This window comes from Anarhichas minor, unplaced genomic scaffold (assembly GCF_050575085.1).
Source record: "Anarhichas minor isolate MPS153535 unplaced genomic scaffold, ASM5057508v1 ptg000028l, whole genome shotgun sequence".
In the NCBI taxonomy this organism is placed as follows: Eukaryota; Metazoa; Chordata; class Actinopteri; order Perciformes; family Anarhichadidae; genus Anarhichas; species Anarhichas minor.
The window spans coordinates 17,477,365-17,498,739 of record NW_027466474.1 but is presented as its reverse complement, the minus strand read 5'-3'; the positions used below and the strand labels follow the sequence as shown (position 1 = coordinate 17,498,739).

The following is a 21,375-nucleotide window of genomic DNA, read 5'->3' as shown; positions in this document are numbered from 1 at the left end:
GAACAATCAGTCACAGGAGCAACATTTAACAGTTGACCTCACTTTGACAAGTGTTTGCAAACTGAAATGAATAAGACATTGACCGTTAGCAAGGTTTTCCATTGCACTGCGAATGCCTGTTTCAAGTTTAACACTTTGGGCAATGATTGATTAGTTATCTAAAAGCATGGCAACTTGAGTATGATGGAAAGGGTAGATCCAGCATGGAATCACCACTCATCCTTCTGCTAATGATTGTTGCTTCACACAAGTTCACTTAGCAATGCATGCAAGTCAGTATGAGGTCAGAGAATCACATCTTTGGCTTTACCAGGTACCTTTCATTGTTAATGGTAGTGGTGGGATTTGAACCCACGCCTCCTGAGAGACTGGAGCCTTAATCCAGCGCCTTTGACCACTCGGCCACACTACCTGTAAATGCTACATTTGCATCAGCTTCTTGAGACGAATATTTGATGTCCACTGCAGCACTGAAGGGAGAAAACATTTCCTTCATACACTTGGGGCAATGGCTGCTTAGTCAACTGAAAACATTGAATTATGAGAATGAGTTGAAAGTATAGAAAAATTCACCTTATCTAAAGCACTTACAAATAGCAGAGGATGGTTTCGATCCATCGACATCTGGGTTATGGGCCCAGCACGCTTCCGCTGCGCCACTCTGCTTGCTTTTTTGGGGAGTGGGACTTGTAAATATGTTTTAGTTGTCGTGGAAATCTTTGGGAATCAGTGGGAACCAATATTTCAGCAGCTGACTGGTTACAAAAATATGCATTTCTTGGATGTTGCAGCGAACTTGTTTCTAGTGATTTCCCCAATTCCAAATAAGAATCTTGAAAGTGTCCACTTAAGCAATGCAGACACAAGATATTTCACGAACACACTAGTTGGAATGAATGCCTAGGCATTTGAGAACATGACAATGTGAGTATGGATAGAAGTAAGCATTGAACCACTCTGCCGTGAAGTAATTACAATGAGCACTTACTGGGCACACACATTAACTTAAGTGAAGATGCACAAACACAACAATGGGTATGTGTATGCATTTCTTCCAATAATCTTAAAGTAAAGTCCAGAAAGAATGGCAGGATTTGAACCCACGCCTCCACAGAGACTGCAGCCTAAATCCAGCGCCTTCGACCACTCGGCCACACTACCTTGTTTTTAGGGAATTGCTCCTGCTCCGCCCAGTTGTTCTGAAAACACTCTAAGCTAATTAGTCAACTGTCAATGTTCATAGTTCCACAAAGAGCAATCAGAGAAGCCAACTAAATAGTTTAGAACAATCAGTCACAGGAGCAACATTTAACAGTTGACCTCACTTTGACAAGTGTTTGCAAACTGAAATGAATAAGACATTGACCGTTAGCAAGGTTTTCCATTGCACTGCGAATGCCTGTTTCAAGTTTAACACTTTGGGCAATGATTGATTAGTTATCTAAAAGCATGGCAACTTGAGTATGATGGAAAGGGTAGATCCAGCATGGAATCACCACTCATCCTTCTGCTAATGATTGTTGCTTCACACAAGTTCACTTAGCAATGCATGCAAGTCAGTATGAGGTCAGAGAATCACATCTTTGGCTTTACCAGGTACCTTTCATTGTTAATGGCAGTGGTGGGATTTGAACCCACGCCTCCTGAGAGACTGGAGCCTTAATCCAGCGCCTTTGACCACTCGGCCACACTACCTGTAAATGCTACATTTGCATCAGCTTCTTGAGACGAATATTTGATGTCCACTGCAGCACTGAAGGGAGAAAACATTTCCTTCATACACTTGGGGCAATGGCTGCTTAGTCAACTGAAAACATTGAATTATGAGAATGGATTGAAAGTATAGACAAATTCACCTTATCTAAAGCATTTACAAATAGCAGAGGATGGTTTCGATCCATCGACATCTGGGTTATGGGCCCAGCACGCTTCCGCTGCGCCACTCTGCTTGCTTTTTTGGGGAGTGGGACTTGTAAATATGTTTTAGTTGTCGTGGAAATCTTTGGGAATCAGTGGGAACCAATATTTCAGCAGCTGACTGGTTACAAAAATATGCATTTCTTGGATGTTGCAGCGAACTTGTTTCTAGTGATTTCCCCAATTCCAAATAAGAATCTTGAAAGTGTCCACTTAAGCAATGCAGACACAAGATATTTCACGAACACACTAGTTGGAATGAATGCCTAGGCATTTGAGAACATGACAATGTGAGTATGGATAGAAGTAAGCATTAAACCACTCTGCCGTGAAGTAATTACAATGAGCACTTACTGGGCACACACATTAACTTAAGTGAAGATGCACAAACACAACAATGGGTATGTGTATGCATTTCTTCCAATAATCTTAAAGTAAAGTCCAGAAAGAATGGCGGGATTTGAACCCACGCCTCCACAGAGACTGGAGCTTAAAACCAGCGCCTTCGACCACTCGGCCACACTACCTTGTTTTTAGGGAATTGCTCCTGCTCCGCCCAGTTGTTCTGAAAACACTCTAAGCTAATTAGTCAACTGTCAATGTTCATAGTTCCACAAAGAGCAATCAGAGAAGCCAACTAAATAGTTTAGAACAATCAGTCACAGGAGCAACATTTAACAGTTGACCTCACTTTGACAAGTGTTTGCAAACTGAAATGAATAAGACATTGACCGTTAGCAAGGTTTTCCATTGCACTGCGAATGCCTGTTTCAAGTTTAACACTTTGGGCAATGATTGATTAGTTATCTAAAAGCATGGCAACTTGAGTATGATGGAAAGGGTAGATCCAGCATGGAATCACCACTCATCCTTCTGCTAATGATTGTTGCTTCACACAAGTTCACTTAGCAATGCATGCAAGTCAGTATGAGGTCAGAGAATCACATCTTTGGCTTTACCAGGTACCTTTCATTGTTAATGGTAGTGGTGGGATTTGAACCCACGCCTCCTGAGAGACTGGAGCCTTAATCCAGCGCCTTTGACCACTCGGCCACACTACCTGTAAATGCTACATTTGCATCAGCTTCTTGAGACGAATATTTGATGTCCACTGCAGCACTGAAGGGAGAAAACATTTCCTTCATACACTTGGGGCAATGGCTGCTTAGTCAACTGAAAACATTGAATTATGAGAATGAGTTGAAAGTATAGACAAATTCACCTTATCTAAAGCACTTACAAATAGCAGAGGATGGTTTCGATCCATCGACATCTGGGTTATGGGCCCAGCACGCTTCCGCTGCGCCACTCTGCTTGCTTTTTTGGGGAGTGGGACTTGTAAATATGTTTTAGTTGTCGTGGAAATCTTTGGGAATCAGTGGGAACCAATATTTCAGCAGCTGACTGGTTACAAAAATATGCATTTCTTGGATGTTGCAGCGAACTTGTTTCTAGTGATTTCCCCAATTCCAAATAAGAATCTTGAAAGTGTCCACTTAAGCAATGCAGACACAAGATATTTCACGAACACACTAGTTGGAATGAATGCCTAGGCATTTGAGAACATGACAATGTGAGTATGGATAGAAGTAAGCATTGAACCACTCTGCCGTGAAGTAATTACAATGAGCACTTACTGGGCACACACATTAACTTAAGTGAAGATGCACAAACACAACAATGGGTATGTGTATGCATTTCTTCCAATAATCTTAAAGTAAAGTCCAGAAAGAATGGCAGGATTTGAACCCACGCCTCCACAGAGACTGCAGCCTAAATCCAGCGCCTTCGACCACTCGGCCACACTACCTTGTTTTTAGGGAATTGCTCCTGCTCCGCCCAGTTGTTCTGAAAACACTCTAAGCTAATTAGTCAACTGTCAATGTTCATAGTTCCACAAAGAGCAATCAGAGAAGCCAACTAAATAGTTTAGAACAATCAGTCACAGGAGCAACATTTAACAGTTGACCTCACTTTGACAAGTGTTTGCAAACTGAAATGAATAAGACATTGACCGTTAGCAAGGTTTTCCATTGCACTGCGAATGCCTGTTTCAAGTTTAACACTTTGGGCAATGATTGATTAGTTATCTAAAAGCATGGCAACTTGAGTATGATGGAAAGGGTAGATCCAGCATGGAATCACCACTCATCCTTCTGCTAATGATTGTTGCTTCACACAAGTTCACTTAGCAATGCATGCAAGTCAGTATGAGGTCAGAGAATCACATCTTTGGCTTTACCAGGTACCTTTCATTGTTAATGGCAGTGGTGGGATTTGAACCCACGCCTCCTGAGAGACTGGAGCCTTAATCCAGCGCCTTTGACCACTCGGCCACACTACCTGTAAATGCTACATTTGCATCAGCTTCTTGAGACGAATATTTGATGTCCACTGCAGCACTGAAGGGAGAAAACATTTCCTTCATACACTTGGGGCAATGGCTGCTTAGTCAACTGAAAACATTGAATTATGAGAATGGATTGAAAGTATAGACAAATTCACCTTATCTAAAGCATTTACAAATAGCAGAGGATGGTTTCGATCCATCGACATCTGGGTTATGGGCCCAGCACGCTTCCGCTGCGCCACTCTGCTTGCTTTTTTGGGGAGTGGGACTTGTAAATATGTTTTAGTTGTCGTGGAAATCTTTGGGAATCAGTGGGAACCAATATTTCAGCAGCTGACTGGTTACAAAAATATGCATTTCTTGGATGTTGCAGCGAACTTGTTTCTAGTGATTTCCCCAATTCCAAATAAGAATCTTGAAAGTGTCCACTTAAGCAATGCAGACACAAGATATTTCACGAACACACTAGTTGGAATGAATGCCTAGGCATTTGAGAACATGACAATGTGAGTATGGATAGAAGTAAGCATTAAACCACTCTGCCGTGAAGTAATTACAATGAGCACTTACTGGGCACACACATTAACTTAAGTGAAGATGCACAAACACAACAATGGGTATGTGTATGCATTTCTTCCAATAATCTTAAAGTAAAGTCCAGAAAGAATGGCGGGATTTGAACCCACGCCTCCACAGAGACTGGAGCTTAAAACCAGCGCCTTCGACCACTCGGCCACACTACCTTGTTTTTAGGGAATTGCTCCTGCTCCGCCCAGTTGTTCTGAAAACACTCTAAGCTAATTAGTCAACTGTCAATGTTCATAGTTCCACAAAGAGCAATCAGAGAAGCCAACTAAATAGTTTAGAACAATCAGTCACAGGAGCAACATTTAACAGTTGACCTCACTTTGACAAGTGTTTGCAAACTGAAATGAATAAGACATTGACCGTTAGCAAGGTTTTCCATTGCACTGCGAATGCCTGTTTCAAGTTTAACACTTTGGGCAATGATTGATTAGTTATCTAAAAGCATGGCAACTTGAGTATGATGGAAAGGGTAGATCCAGCATGGAATCACCACTCATCCTTCTGCTAATGATTGTTGCTTCACACAAGTTCACTTAGCAATGCATGCAAGTCAGTATGAGGTCAGAGAATCACATCTTTGGCTTTACCAGGTACCTTTCATTGTTAATGGTAGTGGTGGGATTTGAACCCACGCCTCCTGAGAGACTGGAGCCTTAATCCAGCGCCTTTGACCACTCGGCCACACTACCTGTAAATGCTACATTTGCATCAGCTTCTTGAGACGAATATTTGATGTCCACTGCAGCACTGAAGGGAGAAAACATTTCCTTCATACACTTGGGGCAATGGCTGCTTAGTCAACTGAAAACATTGAATTATGAGAATGAGTTGAAAGTATAGACAAATTCACCTTATCTAAAGCACTTACAAATAGCAGAGGATGGTTTCGATCCATCGACATCTGGGTTATGGGCCCAGCACGCTTCCGCTGCGCCACTCTGCTTGCTTTTTTGGGGAGTGGGACTTGTAAATATGTTTTAGTTGTCGTGGAAATCTTTGGGAATCAGTGGGAACCAATATTTCAGCAGCTGACTGGTTACAAAAATATGCATTTCTTGGATGTTGCAGCGAACTTGTTTCTAGTGATTTCCCCAATTCCAAATAAGAATCTTGAAAGTGTCCACTTAAGCAATGCAGACACAAGATATTTCACGAACACACTAGTTGGAATGAATGCCTAGGCATTTGAGAACATGACAATGTGAGTATGGATAGAAGTAAGCATTGAACCACTCTGCCGTGAAGTAATTACAATGAGCACTTACTGGGCACACACATTAACTTAAGTGAAGATGCACAAACACAACAATGGGTATGTGTATGCATTTCTTCCAATAATCTTAAAGTAAAGTCCAGAAAGAATGGCAGGATTTGAACCCACGCCTCCACAGAGACTGCAGCCTAAATCCAGCGCCTTCGACCACTCGGCCACACTACCTTGTTTTTAGGGAATTGCTCCTGCTCCGCCCAGTTGTTCTGAAAACACTCTAAGCTAATTAGTCAACTGTCAATGTTCATAGTTCCACAAAGAGCAATCAGAGAAGCCAACTAAATAGTTTAGAACAATCAGTCACAGGAGCAACATTTAACAGTTGACCTCACTTTGACAAGTGTTTGCAAACTGAAATGAATAAGACATTGACCGTTAGCAAGGTTTTCCATTGCACTGCGAATGCCTGTTTCAAGTTTAACACTTTGGGCAATGATTGATTAGTTATCTAAAAGCATGGCAACTTGAGTATGATGGAAAGGGTAGATCCAGCATGGAATCACCACTCATCCTTCTGCTAATGATTGTTGCTTCACACAAGTTCACTTAGCAATGCATGCAAGTCAGTATGAGGTCAGAGAATCACATCTTTGGCTTTACCAGGTACCTTTCATTGTTAATGGCAGTGGTGGGATTTGAACCCACGCCTCCTGAGAGACTGGAGCCTTAATCCAGCGCCTTTGACCACTCGGCCACACTACCTGTAAATGCTACATTTGCATCAGCTTCTTGAGACGAATATTTGATGTCCACTGCAGCACTGAAGGGAGAAAACATTTCCTTCATACACTTGGGGCAATGGCTGCTTAGTCAACTGAAAACATTGAATTATGAGAATGGATTGAAAGTATAGACAAATTCACCTTATCTAAAGCATTTACAAATAGCAGAGGATGGTTTCGATCCATCGACATCTGGGTTATGGGCCCAGCACGCTTCCGCTGCGCCACTCTGCTTGCTTTTTTGGGGAGTGGGACTTGTAAATATGTTTTAGTTGTCGTGGAAATCTTTGGGAATCAGTGGGAACCAATATTTCAGCAGCTGACTGGTTACAAAAATATGCATTTCTTGGATGTTGCAGCGAACTTGTTTCTAGTGATTTCCCCAATTCCAAATAAGAATCTTGAAAGTGTCCACTTAAGCAATGCAGACACAAGATATTTCACGAACACACTAGTTGGAATGAATGCCTAGGCATTTGAGAACATGACAATGTGAGTATGGATAGAAGTAAGCATTGAACCACTCTGCCGTGAAGTAATTACAATGAGCACTTACTGGGCACACACATTAACTTAAGTGAAGATGCACAAACACAACAATGGGTATGTGTATGCATTTCTTCCAATAATCTTAAAGTAAAGTCCAGAAAGAATGGCGGGATTTGAACCCACGCCTCCACAGAGACTGGAGCTTAAAACCAGCGCCTTCGACCACTCGGCCACACTACCTTGTTTTTAGGGAATTGCTCCTGCTCCGCCCAGTTGTTCTGAAAACACTCTAAGCTAATTAGTCAACTGTCAATGTTCATAGTTCCACAAAGAGCAATCAGAGAAGCCAACTAAATAGTTTAGAACAATCAGTCACAGGAGCAACATTTAACAGTTGACCTCACTTTGACAAGTGTTTGCAAACTGAAATGAATAAGACATTGACCGTTAGCAAGGTTTTCCATTGCACTGCGAATGCCTGTTTCAAGTTTAACACTTTGGGCAATGATTGATTAGTTATCTAAAAGCATGGCAACTTGAGTATGATGGAAAGGGTAGATCCAGCATGGAATCACCACTCATCCTTCTGCTAATGATTGTTGCTTCACACAAGTTCACTTAGCAATGCATGCAAGTCAGTATGAGGTCAGAGAATCACATCTTTGGCTTTACCAGGTACCTTTCATTGTTAATGGCAGTGGTGGGATTTGAACCCACGCCTCCTGAGAGACTGGAGCCTTAATCCAGCGCCTTTGACCACTCGGCCACACTACCTGTAAATGCTACATTTGCATCAGCTTCTTGAGACGAATATTTGATGTCCACTGCAGCACTGAAGGGAGAAAACATTTCCTTCATACACTTGGGGCAATGGCTGCTTAGTCAACTGAAAACATTGAATTATGAGAATGGATTGAAAGTATAGACAAATTCACCTTATCTAAAGCATTTACAAATAGCAGAGGATGGTTTCGATCCATCGACATCTGGGTTATGGGCCCAGCACGCTTCCGCTGCGCCACTCTGCTTGCTTTTTTGGGGAGTGGGACTTGTAAATATGTTTTAGTTGTCGTGGAAATCTTTGGGAATCAGTGGGAACCAATATTTCAGCAGCTGACTGGTTACAAAAATATGCATTTCTTGGATGTTGCAGCGAACTTGTTTCTAGTGATTTCCCCAATTCCAAATAAGAATCTTGAAAGTGTCCACTTAAGCAATGCAGACACAAGATATTTCACGAACACACTAGTTGGAATGAATGCCTAGGCATTTGAGAACATGACAATGTGAGTATGGATAGAAGTAAGCATTGAACCACTCTGCCGTGAAGTAATTACAATGAGCACTTACTGGGCACACACATTAACTTAAGTGAAGATGCACAAACACAACAATGGGTATGTGTATGCATTTCTTCCAATAATCTTAAAGTAAAGTCCAGAAAGAATGGCAGTGGAGGGATTTGAACCCACGCCTCCACAGAGACTGGAGCTTAAAACCAGCGCCTTCGACCACTCGGCCACACTACCTTGTTTTTAAGGAATTGCTCCTGCTCCGCCCAGTTGTTCTGAAAACACTCTAAGCTAATTAGTCAACTGTCAATGTTCATAGTTCCACAAAGAGCAATCAGAGAAGCCAACTAAATAGTTTAGAACAATCAGTCACAGGAGCAACATTTAACAGTTGACCTCACTTTGACAAGTGTTTGCAAACTGAAATGAATAAGACATTGACCGTTAGCAAGGTTTTCCATTGCACTGCGAATGCCTGTTTCAAGTTTAACACTTTGGGCAATGATTGATTAGTTATCTAAAAGCATGGCAACTTGAGTATGATGGAAAGGGTAGATCCAGCATGGAATCACCACTCATCCTTCTGCTAATGATTGTTGCTTCACACAAGTTCACTTAGCAATGCATGCAAGTCAGTATGAGGTCAGAGAATCACATCTTTGGCTTTACCAGGTACCTTTCATTGTTAATGGCAGTGGTGGGATTTGAACCCACGCCTCCTGAGAGACTGGAGCCTTAATCCAGCGCCTTTGACCACTCGGCCACACTACCTGTAAATGCTACATTTGCATCAGCTTCTTGAGACGAATATTTGATGTCCACTGCAGCACTGAAGGGAGAAAACATTTCCTTCATACACTTGGGGCAATGGCTGCTTAGTCAACTGAAAACATTGAATTATGAGAATGGATTGAAAGTATAGACAAATTCACCTTATCTAAAGCATTTACAAATAGCAGAGGATGGTTTCGATCCATCGACATCTGGGTTATGGGCCCAGCACGCTTCCGCTGCGCCACTCTGCTTGCTTTTTTGGGGAGTGGGACTTGTAAATATGTTTTAATTGTCGTGGAAATCTTTGGGAATCAGTGGGAACCAATATTTCAGCAGCTGACTGGTTACAAAAATATGCATTTCTTGGATGTTGCAGCGAACTTGTTTCTAGTGATTTCCCCAATTCCAAATAAGAATCTTGAAAGTGTCCACTTAAGCAATGCAGACACAAGATATTTCACGAACACACTAGTTGGAATGAATGCCTAGGCATTTGAGAACATGACAACGTGAGTATGGATAGAAGTAAGCATTGAACCACTCTGCCGTGAAGTAATTACAATGAGCACTTACTGGGCACACACATTAACTTAAGTGAAGATGCACAAACACAACAATGGGTATGTGTATGCATTTCTTCCAATAATCTTAAAGTAAAGTCCAGAAAGAATGGCGGGATTTGAACCCACGCCTCCACAGAGACTGGAGCTTAAAACCAGCGCCTTCGACCACTCGGCCACACTACCTTGTTTTTAGGGAATTGCTCCTGCTCCGCCCAGTTGTTCTGAAAACACTCTAAGCTAATTAGTCAACTGTCAATGTTCATAGTTCCACAAAGAGCAATCAGAGAAGCCAACTAAATAGTTTAGAACAATCAGTCACAGGAGCAACATTTAACAGTTGACCTCACTTTGACAAGTGTTTGCAAACTGAAATGAATAAGACATTGACCGTTAGCAAGGTTTTCCATTGCACTGCGAATGCCTGTTTCAAGTTTAACACTTTGGGCAATGATTGATTAGTTATCTAAAAGCATGGCAACTTGAGTATGATGGAAAGGGTAGATCCAGCATGGAATCACCACTCATCCTTCTGCTAATGATTGTTGCTTCACACAAGTTCACTTAGCAATGCATGCAAGTCAGTATGAGGTCAGAGAATCACATCTTTGGCTTTACCAGGTACCTTTCATTGTTAATGGCAGTGGTGGGATTTGAACCCACGCCTCCTGAGAGACTGGAGCCTTAATCCAGCGCCTTTGACCACTCGGCCACACTACCTGTAAATGCTACATTTGCATCAGCTTCTTGAGACGAATATTTGATGTCCACTGCAGCACTGAAGGGAGAAAACATTTCCTTCATACACTTGGGGCAATGGCTGCTTAGTCAACTGAAAACATTGAATTATGAGAATGGATTGAAAGTATAGACAAATTCACCTTATCTAAAGCATTTACAAATAGCAGAGGATGGTTTCGATCCATCAACATCTGGGTTATGGGCCCAGCACGCTTCCGCTGCGCCACTCTGCTTGCTTTTTTGGGGAGTGGGACTTGTAAATATGTTTTAGTTGTCGTGGAAATCTTTGGGAATCAGTGGGAACCAATATTTCAGCAGCTGACTGGTTACAAAAATATGCATTTCTTGGATGTTGCAGCGAACTTGTTTCTAGTGATTTCCCCAATTCCAAATAAGAATCTTGAAAGTGTCCACTTAAGCAATGCAGACACAAGATATTTCACGAACACACTAGTTGGAATGAATGCCTAGGCATTTGAGAACATGACAATGTGAGTATGGATAGAAGTAAGCATTGAACCACTCTGCCGTGAAGTAATTACAATGAGCACTTACTGGGCACACACATTAACTTAAGTGAAGATGCACAAACACAACAATGGGTATGTGTATGCATTTCTTCCAATAATCTTAAAGTAAAGTCCAGAAAGAATGGCAGTGGTGGGATTTGAACCCACGCCTCCACAGAGACTGGAGCTTAAAACCAGCGCCTTCGACCACTCGGCCACACTACCTTGTTTTTAGGGAATTGCTCCTGCTCCGCCCAGTTGTTCTGAAAACACTCTAAGCTAATTAGTCAACTGTCAATGTTCATAGTTCCACAAAGAGCAATCAGAGAAGCCAACTAAATAGTTTAGAACAATCAGTCACAGGAGCAACATTTAACAGTTGACCTCACTTTGACAAGTGTTTGCAAACTGAAATGAATAAGACATTGACCGTTAGCAAGGTTTTCCATTGCACTGCGAATGCCTGTTTCAAGTTTAACACTTTGGGCAATGATTGATTAGTTATCTAAAAGCATGGCAACTTGAGTATGATGGAAAGGGTAGATCCAGCATGGAATCACCACTCATCCTTCTGCTAATGATTGTTGCTTCACACAAGTTCACTTAGCAATGCATGCAAGTCAGTATGAGGTCAGAGAATCACATCTTTGGCTTTACCAGGTACCTTTCATTGTTAATGGCAGTGGTGGGATTTGAACCCACGCCTCCTGAGAGACTGGAGCCTTAATCCAGCGCCTTTGACCACTCGGCCACACTACCTGTAAATGCTACATTTGCATCAGCTTCTTGAGACGAATATTTGATGTCCACTGCAGCACTGAAGGGAGAAAACATTTCCTTCATACACTTGGGGCAATGGCTGCTTAGTCAACTGAAAACATTGAATTATGAGAATGGATTGAAAGTATAGACAAATTCACCTTATCTAAAGCATTTACAAATAGCAGAGGATGGTTTCGATCCATCGACATCTGGGTTATGGGCCCAGCACGCTTCCGCTGCGCCACTCTGCTTGCTTTTTTGGGGAGTGGGACTTGTAAATATGTTTTAGTTGTCGTGGAAATCTTTGGGAATCAGTGGGAACCAATATTTCAGCAGCTGACTGGTTACAAAAATATGCATTTGTTGGATGTTGCAGCGAACTTGTTTCTAGTGATTTCCCCAATTCCAAATAAGAATCTTGAAAGTGTCCACTTAAGCAATGCAGACACAAGATATTTCACGAACACACTAGTTGGAATGAATGCCTAGGCATTTGAGAACATGACAATGTGAGTATGGATAGAAGTAAGCATTGAACCACTCTGCCGTGAAGTAATTACAATGAGCACTTACTGGGCACACACATTAACTTAAGTGAAGATGCACAAACACAACAATGGGTATGTGTATGCATTTCTTCCAATAATCTTAAAGTAAAGTCCAGAAAGAATGGCAGGATTTGAACCCACGCCTCCACAGAGACTGGAGCCTAAATCCAGCGCCTTCGACCACTCGGCCACACTACCTTGTTTTTAGGGAATTGCTCCTGCTCCGCCCAGTTGTTCTGAAAACACTCTAAGCTAATTAGTCAACTGTCAATGTTCATAGTTCCACAAAGAGCAATCAGAGAAGCCAACTAAATAGTTTAGAACAATCAGTCACAGGAGCAACATTTAACAGTTGACCTCACTTTGACAAGTGTTTGCAAACTGAAATGAATAAGACATTGACCGTTAGCAAGGTTTTCCATTGCACTGCGAATGCCTGTTTCAAGTTTAACACTTTGGGCAATGATTGATTAGTTATCTAAAAGCATGGCAACTTGAGTATGATGGAAAGGGTAGATCCAGCATGGAATCACCACTCATCCTTCTGCTAATGATTGTTGCTTCACACAAGTTCACTTAGCAATGCATGCAAGTCAGTATGAGGTCAGAGAATCACATCTTTGGCTTTACCAGGTACCTTTCATTGTTAATGGCAGTGGTGGGATTTGAACCCACGCCTCCTGAGAGACTGGAGCCTTAATCCAGCGCCTTTGACCACTCGGCCACACTACCTGTAAATGCTACATTTGCATCAGCTTCTTGAGACGAATATTTGATGTCCACTGCAGCACTGAAGGGAGAAAACATTTCCTTCATACACTTGGGGCAATGGCTGCTTAGTCAACTGAAAACATTGAATTATGAGAATGGATTGAAAGTATAGACAAATTCACCTTATCTAAAGCACTTACAAATAGCAGAGGTTGGTTTCGATCCATCGACATCTGGGTTATGGGCCCAGCACGCTTCCGCTGCGCCACTCTGCTGGCTTTTTTGGGGAGTGGGACTTGTAAATATGTTTTAGTTGTCGTGGAAATCTTTGGGAATCAGTGGGAACCAATATTTCAGCAGCTGACTGGTTACAAAAATATGCATTTGTTGGATGTTGCAGCGAACTTGTTTCTAGTGATTTCCCCAATTCCAAATAAGAATCTTGAAAGTGTCCACTTAAGCAATGCAGACACAAGATATTTCACGAACACACTAGTTGGAATGAATGCCTAGGCATTTGAGAACATGACAATGTGAGTATGGATAGAAGTAAGCATTGAACCACTCTGCCGTGAAGTAATTACAATGAGCACTTACTGGGCACACACATTAACTTAAGTGAAGATGCACAAACACAACAATGGGTATGTGTATGCATTTCTTCCAATAATCTTAAAGTAAAGTCCAGAAAGAATGGCAGGATTTGAACCCACGCCTCCACAGAGACTGGAGCCTAAATCCAGCGCCTTCGACCACTCGGCCACACTACCTTGTTTTTAGGGAATTGCTCCTGCTCCGCCCAGTTGTTCTGAAAACACTCTAAGCTAATTAGTCAACTGTCAATGTTCATAGTTCCACAAAGAGCAATCAGAGAAGCCAACTAAATAGTTTAGAACAATCAGTCACAGGAGCAACATTTAACAGTTGACCTCACTTTGACAAGTGTTTGCAAACTGAAATGAATAAGACATTGACCGTTAGCAAGGTTTTCCATTGCACTGCGAATGCCTGTTTCAAGTTTAACACTTTGGGCAATGATTGATTAGTTATCTAAAAGCATGGCAACTTGAGTATGATGGAAAGGGTAGATCCAGCATGGAATCACCACTCATCCTTCTGCTAATGATTGTTGCTTCACACAAGTTCACTTAGCAATGCATGCAAGTCAGTATGAGGTCAGAGAATCACATCTTTGGCTTTACCAGGTACCTTTCATTGTTAATGGCAGTGGTGGGATTTGAACCCACGCCTCCTGAGAGACTGGAGCCTTAATCCAGCGCCTTTGACCACTCGGCCACACTACCTGTAAATGCTACATTTGCATCAGCTTCTTGAGACGAATATTTGATGTCCACTGCAGCACTGAAGGGAGAAAACATTTCCTTCATACACTTGGGGCAATGGCTGCTTAGTCAACTGAAAACATTGAATTATGAGAATGGATTGAAAGTATAGACAAATTCACCTTATCTAAAGCATTTACAAATAGCAGATGATGGTTTCGATCCATCGACATCTGGGTTACGGGCCCAGCATGCTTCCGCTGCGCCACTCTGCTTGCTTTTTTGGGGAGTGGGACTTGTAAATATGTTTTAGTTGTCGTGGAAATCTTTGGGAATCAGTGGGAACCAATATTTCAGCAGCTGACTGGTTACAAAAATATGCATTTGTTGGATGTTGCAGCGAACTTGTTTCTAGTGATTTCCCCAATTCCAAATAAGAATCTTGAAAGTGTCCACTTAAGCAATGCAGACACAAGATATTTCACGAACACACTAGTTGGAATGAATGCCTAGGCATTTGAGAACATGACAATGTGAGTATGGATAGAAGTAAGCATTGAACCACTCTGCCGTGAAGTAATTACAATGAGCACTTACTGGGCACACACATTAACTTAAGTGAAGATGCACAAACACAACAATGGGTATGTGTATGCATTTCTTCCAATAATCTTAAAGTAAAGTCCAGAAAGAATGGCAGGATTTGAACCCACGCCTCCACAGAGACTGGAGCCTAAATCCAGCGCCTTCGACCACTCGGCCACACTACCTTGTTTTTAGGGAATTGCTCCTGCTCCGCCCAGTTGTTCTGAAAACACTCTAAGCTAATTAGTCAACTGTCAATGTTCATAGTTCCACAAAGAGCAATCAGAGAAGCCAACTAAATAGTTTAGAACAATCAGTCACAGGAGCAACATTTAACAGTTGACCTCACTTTGACAAGTGTTTGCAAACTGAAATGAATAAGACATTGACCGTTAGCAAGGTTTTCCATTGCACTGCGAATGCCTGTTTCAAGTTTAACACTTTGGGCAATGATTGATTAGTTATCTAAAAGCATGGCAACTTGAGTATGATGGAAAGGGTAGATCCAGCATGGAATCACCACTCATCCTTCTGCTAATGATTGTTGCTTCACACAAGTTCACTTAGCAATGCATGCAAGTCAGTATGAGGTCAGAGAATCACATCTTTGGCTTTACCAGGTACCTTTCATTGTTAATGGCAGTGGTGGGATTTGAACCCACGCCTCCTGAGAGACTGGAGCCTTAATCCAGCGCCTTTGACCACTCGGCCACACTACCTGTAAATGCTACATTTGCATCAGCTTCTTGAGACGAATATTTGATGTCCACTGCAGCACTGAAGGGAGAAAACATTTCCTTCATACACTTGGGGCAATGGCTGCTTAGTCAACTGAAAACATTGAATTATGAGAATGGATTGAAAGTATAGACAAATTCACCTTATCTAAAGCATTTACAAATAGCAGAGGATGGTTTCGATCCATCGACATCTGGGTTATGGGCCCAGCACGCTTCCGCTGCGCCACTCTGCTTGCTTTTTTGGGGAGTGGGACTTGTAAATATGTTTTAGTTGTCGTGGAAATCTTTGGGAATCAGTGGGAACCAATATTTCAGCAGCTGACTGGTTACAAAAATATGCATTTCTTGGATGTTGCAGCGAACTTGTTTCTAGTGATTTCCCCAATTCCAAATAAGAATCTTGAAAGTGTCCACTTAAGCAATGCAGACACAAGATATTTCACGAACACACTAGTTGGAATGAATGCCTAGGCATTTGAGAACATGACAATGTGAGTATGGATAGAAGTAAGCATTGAACCACTCTGCCGTGAAGTAATTACAATGAGCACTTACTGGGCACACACATTAACTTAAGTGAAGATGCACAAACACAACAATGGGTATGTGTATGCATTTCTTCCAATAATCTTAAAGTAAAGTCCAGAAAGAATGGCAGGATTTGAACCCACGCCTCCACAGAGACTGGAGCCTAAATCCAGCGCCTTCGACCACTCGGCCACACTACCTTGTTTTTAGGGAATTGCTCCTGCTCCGCCCAGTTGTTCTGAAAACACTCTAAGCTAATTAGTCAACTGTCAATGTTCATAGTTCCACAAAGAGCAATCAGAGAAGCCAACTAAATAGTTTAGAACAATCAGTCACAGGAGCAACATTTAACAGTTGACCTCACTTTGACAAGTGTTTGCAAACTGAAATGAATAAGACATTGACCGTTAGCAAGGTTTTCCATTGCACTGCGAATGCCTGTTTCAAGTTTAACACTTTGGGCAATGATTGATTAGTTATCTAAAAGCATGGCAACTTGAGTATGATGGAAAGGGTAGATCCAGCATGGAATCACCACTCATCCTTCTGCTAATGATTGTTGCTTCACACAAGTTCACTTAGCAATGCATGCAAGTCAGTATGAGGTCAGAGAATCACATCTTTGGCTTTACCAGGTACCTTTCATTGTTAATGGCAGTGGTGGGATTTGAACCCACGCCTCCTGAGAGACTGGAGCCTTAATCCAGCGCCTTTGACCACTCGGCCACACTACCTGTAAATGCTACATTTGCATCAGCTTCTTGAGACGAATATTTGATGTCCACTGCAGCACTGAAGGGAGAAAACATTTCCTTCATACACTTGGGGCAATGGCTGCTTAGTCAACTGAAAACATTGAATTATGAGAATGGATTGAAAGTATAGACAAATTCACCTTATCTAAAGCATTTACAAATAGCAGAGGCTGGTTTCGATCCATCGACATCTGGGTTATGGGCCCAGCACGCTTCCGCTGCGCCACTCTGCTTGCTTTTTTGGGGAGTGGGACTTGTAAATATGTTTTAGTTGTCGTGGAAATCTTTGGGAATCAGTGGGAACCAATATTTCAGCAGCTGACTGGTTACAAAAATATGCATTTCTTGGATGTTGCAGCGAACTTGTTTCTAGTGATTTCCCCAATTCCAAATAAGAATCTTGAAAGTGTCCACTTAAGCAATGCAGACACAAGATATTTCACGAACACACTAGTTGGAATGAATGCCTAGGCATTTGAGAACATGACAATGTGAGTATGGATAGAAGTAAGCATTGAACCACTCTGCCGTGAAGTAATTACAATGAGCACTTACTGGGCACACACATTAACTTAAGTGAAGATGCACAAACACAACAATGGGTATGTGTATGCATTTCTTCCAATAATCTTAAAGTAAAGTCCAGAAAGAATGGCAGGATTTGAACCCACGCCTCCACAGAGACTGGAGCCTAAATCCAGCGCCTTCGACCACTCGGCCACACTACCTTGTTTTTAGGGAATTGCTCCTGCTCCGCCCAGTTGTTCTGAAAACACTCTAAGCTAATTAGTCAACTGTCAATGTTCATAGTTCCACAAAGAGCAATCAGAGAAGCCAACTAAATAGTTTAGAACAATCAGTCACAGGAGCAACATTTAACAGTTGACCTCACTTTGACAAGTGTTTGCAAACTGAAATGAATAAGACATTGACCGTTAGCAAGGTTTTCCATTGCACTGCGAATGCCTGTTTCAAGTTTAACACTTTGGGCAATGATTGATTAGTTATCTAAAAGCATGGCAACTTGAGTATGATGGAAAGGGTAGATCCAGCATGGAATCACCACTCATCCTTCTGCTAATGATTGTTGCTTCACACAAGTTCACTTAGCAATGCATGCAAGTCAGTATGAGGTCAGAGAATCACATCTTTGGCTTTACCAGGTACCTTTCATTGTTAATGGCAGTGGTGGGATTTGAACCCACGCCTCCTGAGAGACTGGAGCCTTAATCCAGCGCCTTTGACCACTCGGCCACACTACCCGTAAATGCTACATTTGCATCAGCTTCTTGAGACGAATATTTGATGTCCACTGCAGCACTGAAGGGAGAAAACATTTCCTTCATACACTTGGGGCAATGGCTGCTTAGTCAACTGAAAACATTGAATTATGAGAATGGATTGAAAGTATAGACAAATTCACCTTATCTAAAGCATTTACAAATAGCAGAGGATGGTTTCGATCCATCGACATCTGGGTTATGGGCCCAGCACGCTTCCGCTGCGCCACTCTGCTTGCTTTTTTGGGGAGTGGGACTTGTAAATATGTTTTAGTTGTCGTGGAAATCTTTGGGAATCAGTGGGAACCAATATTTCAGCAGCTGACTGGTTACAAAAATATGCATTTCTTGGATGTTGCAGCGAACTTGTTTCTAGTGATTTCCCCAATTCCAAATAAGAATCTTGAAAGTGTCCACTTAAGCAATGCAGACACAAGATATTTCACGAACACACTAGTTGGAATGAATGCCTAGGCATTTGAGAACATGACAATGTGAGTATGGATAGAAGTAAGCATTGAACCACTCTGCCGTGAAGTAATTACAATGAGCACTTACTGGGCACACACATTAACTTAAGTGAAGATGCACAAACACAACAATGGGTATGTGTATGCATTTCTTCCAATAATCTTAAAGTAAAGTCCAGAAAGAATGGCAGTGGAGGGATTTGAACCCACGCCTCCACAGAGACTGGAGCTTAAAACCAGCGCCTTCGACCACTCGGCCACACTACCTTGTTTTTAAGGAATTGCTCCTGCTCCGCCCAGTTGTTCTGAAAACACTCTAAGCTAATTAGTCAACTGTCAATGTTCATAGTTCCACAAAGAGCAATCAGAGAAGCCAACTAAATAGTTTAGAACAATCAGTCACAGGAGCAACATTTAACAGTTGACCTCACTTTGACAAGTGTTTGCAAACTGAAATGAATAAGACATTGACCGTTAGCAAGGTTTTCCATTGCACTGCGAATGCCTGTTTCAAGTTTAACACTTTGGGCAATGATTGATTAGTTATCTAAAAGCATGGCAACTTGAGTATGATGGAAAGGGTAGATCCAGCATGGAATCACCACTCATCCTTCTGCTAATGATTGTTGCTTCACACAAGTTCACTTAGCAATGCATGCAAGTCAGTATGAGGTCAGAGAATCACATCTTTGGCTTTACCAGGTACCTTTCATTGTTAATGGCAGTGGTGGGATTTGAACCCACGCCTCCTGAGAGACTGGAGCCTTAATCCAGCGCCTTTGACCACTCGGCCACACTACCTGTAAATGCTACATTTGCATCAGCTTCTTGAGACGAATATTTGATGTCCACTGCAGCACTGAAGGGAGAAAACAGTTCCTTCATACACTTGGGGCAATGGCTGCTTAGTCAACTGAAAACATTGAATTATGAGAATGGATTGAAAGTATAGACAAATTCACCTTATCTAAAGCACTTACAAATAGCAGAGGATGGTTTCGATCCATCGACATCTGGGTTATGGGCCCAGCACGCTTCCGCTGCGCCACTCTGCTTGCTTTTTTGGGGAGTGGGACTTGTAAATATGTTTTAGTTGTCGTGGAAATCTTTGGGAATCAGTGGGAACCAATATTTCAGCAGCTGACTGGTTACAAAAATATGCATTTCTTGGATGTTGCAGCGAACTTGTTTCTAGTGATTTCCCCAATTCCAAATAAGAATCTTGAAAGTGTCCACTTAAGCAATGCAGACACAAGATATTTCACGAACACACTAGTTGGAATGAATGCCTAGGCATTTGAGAACATGACAATGTGAGTATGGATAGAAGTAAGCATTGAACCACTCTGCCGTGAAGTAATTACAATGAGCACTTACTGGGCACACACATTAACTTAAGTGAAGATGCACAAACACAACAATGGGTATGTGTATGCATTTCTTCCAATAATCTTAAAGTAAAGTCCAGAAAGAATGGCAGGATTTGAACCCACGCCTCCACAGAGACTGGAGCTTAAAACCAGCGCCTTCGACCACTCGGCCACACTACCTTGTTTTTAGGGAATTGCTCCTGCTCCGCCCAGTTGTTCTGAAAACACTCTAAGCTAATTAGTCAACTGTCAATGTTCATAGTTCCACAAAGAGCAATCAGAGAAGCCAACTAAATAGTTTAGAACAATCAGTCACAGGAGCAACATTTAACAGTTGACCTCACTTTGACAAGTGTTTGCAAACTGAAATGAATAAGACATTGACCGTTAGCAAGGTTTTCCATTGCACTGCGAATGCCTGTTTCAAGTTTAACACTTTGGGCAATGATTGATTAGTTATCTAAAAGCATGGCAACTTGAGTATGATGGAAAGGGTAGATCCAGCATGGAATCACCACTCATCCTTCTGCTAATGATTGTTGCTTCACACAAGTTCACTTAGCAATGCATGCAAGTCAGTATGAGGTCAGAGAATCACATCTTTGGCTTTACCAGGTACCTTTCATTGTTAATGGCAGTGGTGGGATTTGAACCCACGCCTCCTGAGAGACTGGAGCCTTAATCCAGCGCCTTTGACCACTCGGCCACACTACCTGTAAATGCTACATTTGCATCAGCTTCTTGAGACGAATATTTGATGTCCACTGCAGCACTGAAGGGAGAAAACATTTCCTTCATACACTTGGGGCAATGGCTGCTTAGTCAACTGAAAACATTGAATTATGAGAATGGATTGAAAGTATAGACAAATTCAGCTTATCTAAAGCATTTACAAATAGCAGAGGATGGTTTCGATCCATCGACATCTGGGTTATGGGCCCAGCACGCTTCCGCTGCGCCACTCTGCTTGCTTTTTTGGGGAGTGGGACTTGTAAATATGTTTTAGTTGTCGTGGAAATCTTTGGGAATCAGTGGGAACCAATATTTCAGCAGCTGACTGGTTACAAAAATATGCATTTCTTGGATGTTGCAGCGAACTTGTTTCTAGTGATTTCCCCAATTCCAAATAAG

At 41.9% G+C, this 21,375-nt stretch overlaps 20 non-coding genes across 20 annotated transcripts; all 20 read right to left on the bottom strand.

Moving 5' to 3' along the window:
- Positions 1-330: 330 nt before the first annotated feature.
- Positions 331-412, bottom strand: trnal-aag (transfer RNA leucine (anticodon AAG)). The gene has a single exon. It is a non-coding gene; the product is annotated as a tRNA-Leu (tRNA).
- Positions 413-1,613: 1,201 nt separating this feature from the next.
- trnal-aag (transfer RNA leucine (anticodon AAG)) lies at positions 1,614-1,695 on the bottom strand. The gene has a single exon. It is a non-coding gene; the product is annotated as a tRNA-Leu (tRNA).
- Positions 1,696-2,896: 1,201 nt separating this feature from the next.
- On the bottom strand, positions 2,897-2,978 carry trnal-aag (transfer RNA leucine (anticodon AAG)). Its single transcript has one exon. It is a non-coding gene; the product is annotated as a tRNA-Leu (tRNA).
- Positions 2,979-4,179: 1,201 nt separating this feature from the next.
- trnal-aag (transfer RNA leucine (anticodon AAG)) lies at positions 4,180-4,261 on the bottom strand. Its single transcript has one exon. It is a non-coding gene; the product is annotated as a tRNA-Leu (tRNA).
- A 1,201-nt stretch (positions 4,262-5,462) lies between these two features.
- Positions 5,463-5,544, bottom strand: trnal-aag (transfer RNA leucine (anticodon AAG)). The gene has a single exon. It is a non-coding gene; the product is annotated as a tRNA-Leu (tRNA).
- Positions 5,545-6,745: 1,201 nt separating this feature from the next.
- On the bottom strand, positions 6,746-6,827 carry trnal-aag (transfer RNA leucine (anticodon AAG)). The gene has a single exon. It is a non-coding gene; the product is annotated as a tRNA-Leu (tRNA).
- A 1,201-nt stretch (positions 6,828-8,028) lies between these two features.
- Positions 8,029-8,110, bottom strand: trnal-aag (transfer RNA leucine (anticodon AAG)). Its single transcript has one exon. It is a non-coding gene; the product is annotated as a tRNA-Leu (tRNA).
- Positions 8,111-8,783: 673 nt separating this feature from the next.
- trnal-uaa (transfer RNA leucine (anticodon UAA)) lies at positions 8,784-8,865 on the bottom strand. Its single transcript has one exon. It is a non-coding gene; the product is annotated as a tRNA-Leu (tRNA).
- Positions 8,866-9,317: 452 nt separating this feature from the next.
- trnal-aag (transfer RNA leucine (anticodon AAG)) lies at positions 9,318-9,399 on the bottom strand. Its single transcript has one exon. It is a non-coding gene; the product is annotated as a tRNA-Leu (tRNA).
- Positions 9,400-10,600: 1,201 nt separating this feature from the next.
- Positions 10,601-10,682, bottom strand: trnal-aag (transfer RNA leucine (anticodon AAG)). Its single transcript has one exon. It is a non-coding gene; the product is annotated as a tRNA-Leu (tRNA).
- A 673-nt stretch (positions 10,683-11,355) lies between these two features.
- Positions 11,356-11,437, bottom strand: trnal-uaa (transfer RNA leucine (anticodon UAA)). The gene has a single exon. It is a non-coding gene; the product is annotated as a tRNA-Leu (tRNA).
- A 452-nt stretch (positions 11,438-11,889) lies between these two features.
- Positions 11,890-11,971, bottom strand: trnal-aag (transfer RNA leucine (anticodon AAG)). The gene has a single exon. It is a non-coding gene; the product is annotated as a tRNA-Leu (tRNA).
- Positions 11,972-13,172: 1,201 nt separating this feature from the next.
- trnal-aag (transfer RNA leucine (anticodon AAG)) lies at positions 13,173-13,254 on the bottom strand. Its single transcript has one exon. It is a non-coding gene; the product is annotated as a tRNA-Leu (tRNA).
- A 1,201-nt stretch (positions 13,255-14,455) lies between these two features.
- Positions 14,456-14,537, bottom strand: trnal-aag (transfer RNA leucine (anticodon AAG)). The gene has a single exon. It is a non-coding gene; the product is annotated as a tRNA-Leu (tRNA).
- A 1,201-nt stretch (positions 14,538-15,738) lies between these two features.
- trnal-aag (transfer RNA leucine (anticodon AAG)) lies at positions 15,739-15,820 on the bottom strand. The gene has a single exon. It is a non-coding gene; the product is annotated as a tRNA-Leu (tRNA).
- Positions 15,821-17,021: 1,201 nt separating this feature from the next.
- On the bottom strand, positions 17,022-17,103 carry trnal-aag (transfer RNA leucine (anticodon AAG)). Its single transcript has one exon. It is a non-coding gene; the product is annotated as a tRNA-Leu (tRNA).
- A 1,201-nt stretch (positions 17,104-18,304) lies between these two features.
- Positions 18,305-18,386, bottom strand: trnal-aag (transfer RNA leucine (anticodon AAG)). Its single transcript has one exon. It is a non-coding gene; the product is annotated as a tRNA-Leu (tRNA).
- A 673-nt stretch (positions 18,387-19,059) lies between these two features.
- Positions 19,060-19,141, bottom strand: trnal-uaa (transfer RNA leucine (anticodon UAA)). The gene has a single exon. It is a non-coding gene; the product is annotated as a tRNA-Leu (tRNA).
- Positions 19,142-19,593: 452 nt separating this feature from the next.
- Positions 19,594-19,675, bottom strand: trnal-aag (transfer RNA leucine (anticodon AAG)). Its single transcript has one exon. It is a non-coding gene; the product is annotated as a tRNA-Leu (tRNA).
- A 1,201-nt stretch (positions 19,676-20,876) lies between these two features.
- Positions 20,877-20,958, bottom strand: trnal-aag (transfer RNA leucine (anticodon AAG)). The gene has a single exon. It is a non-coding gene; the product is annotated as a tRNA-Leu (tRNA).
- Between the last annotated feature and the right edge of the window lie 417 nt (positions 20,959-21,375).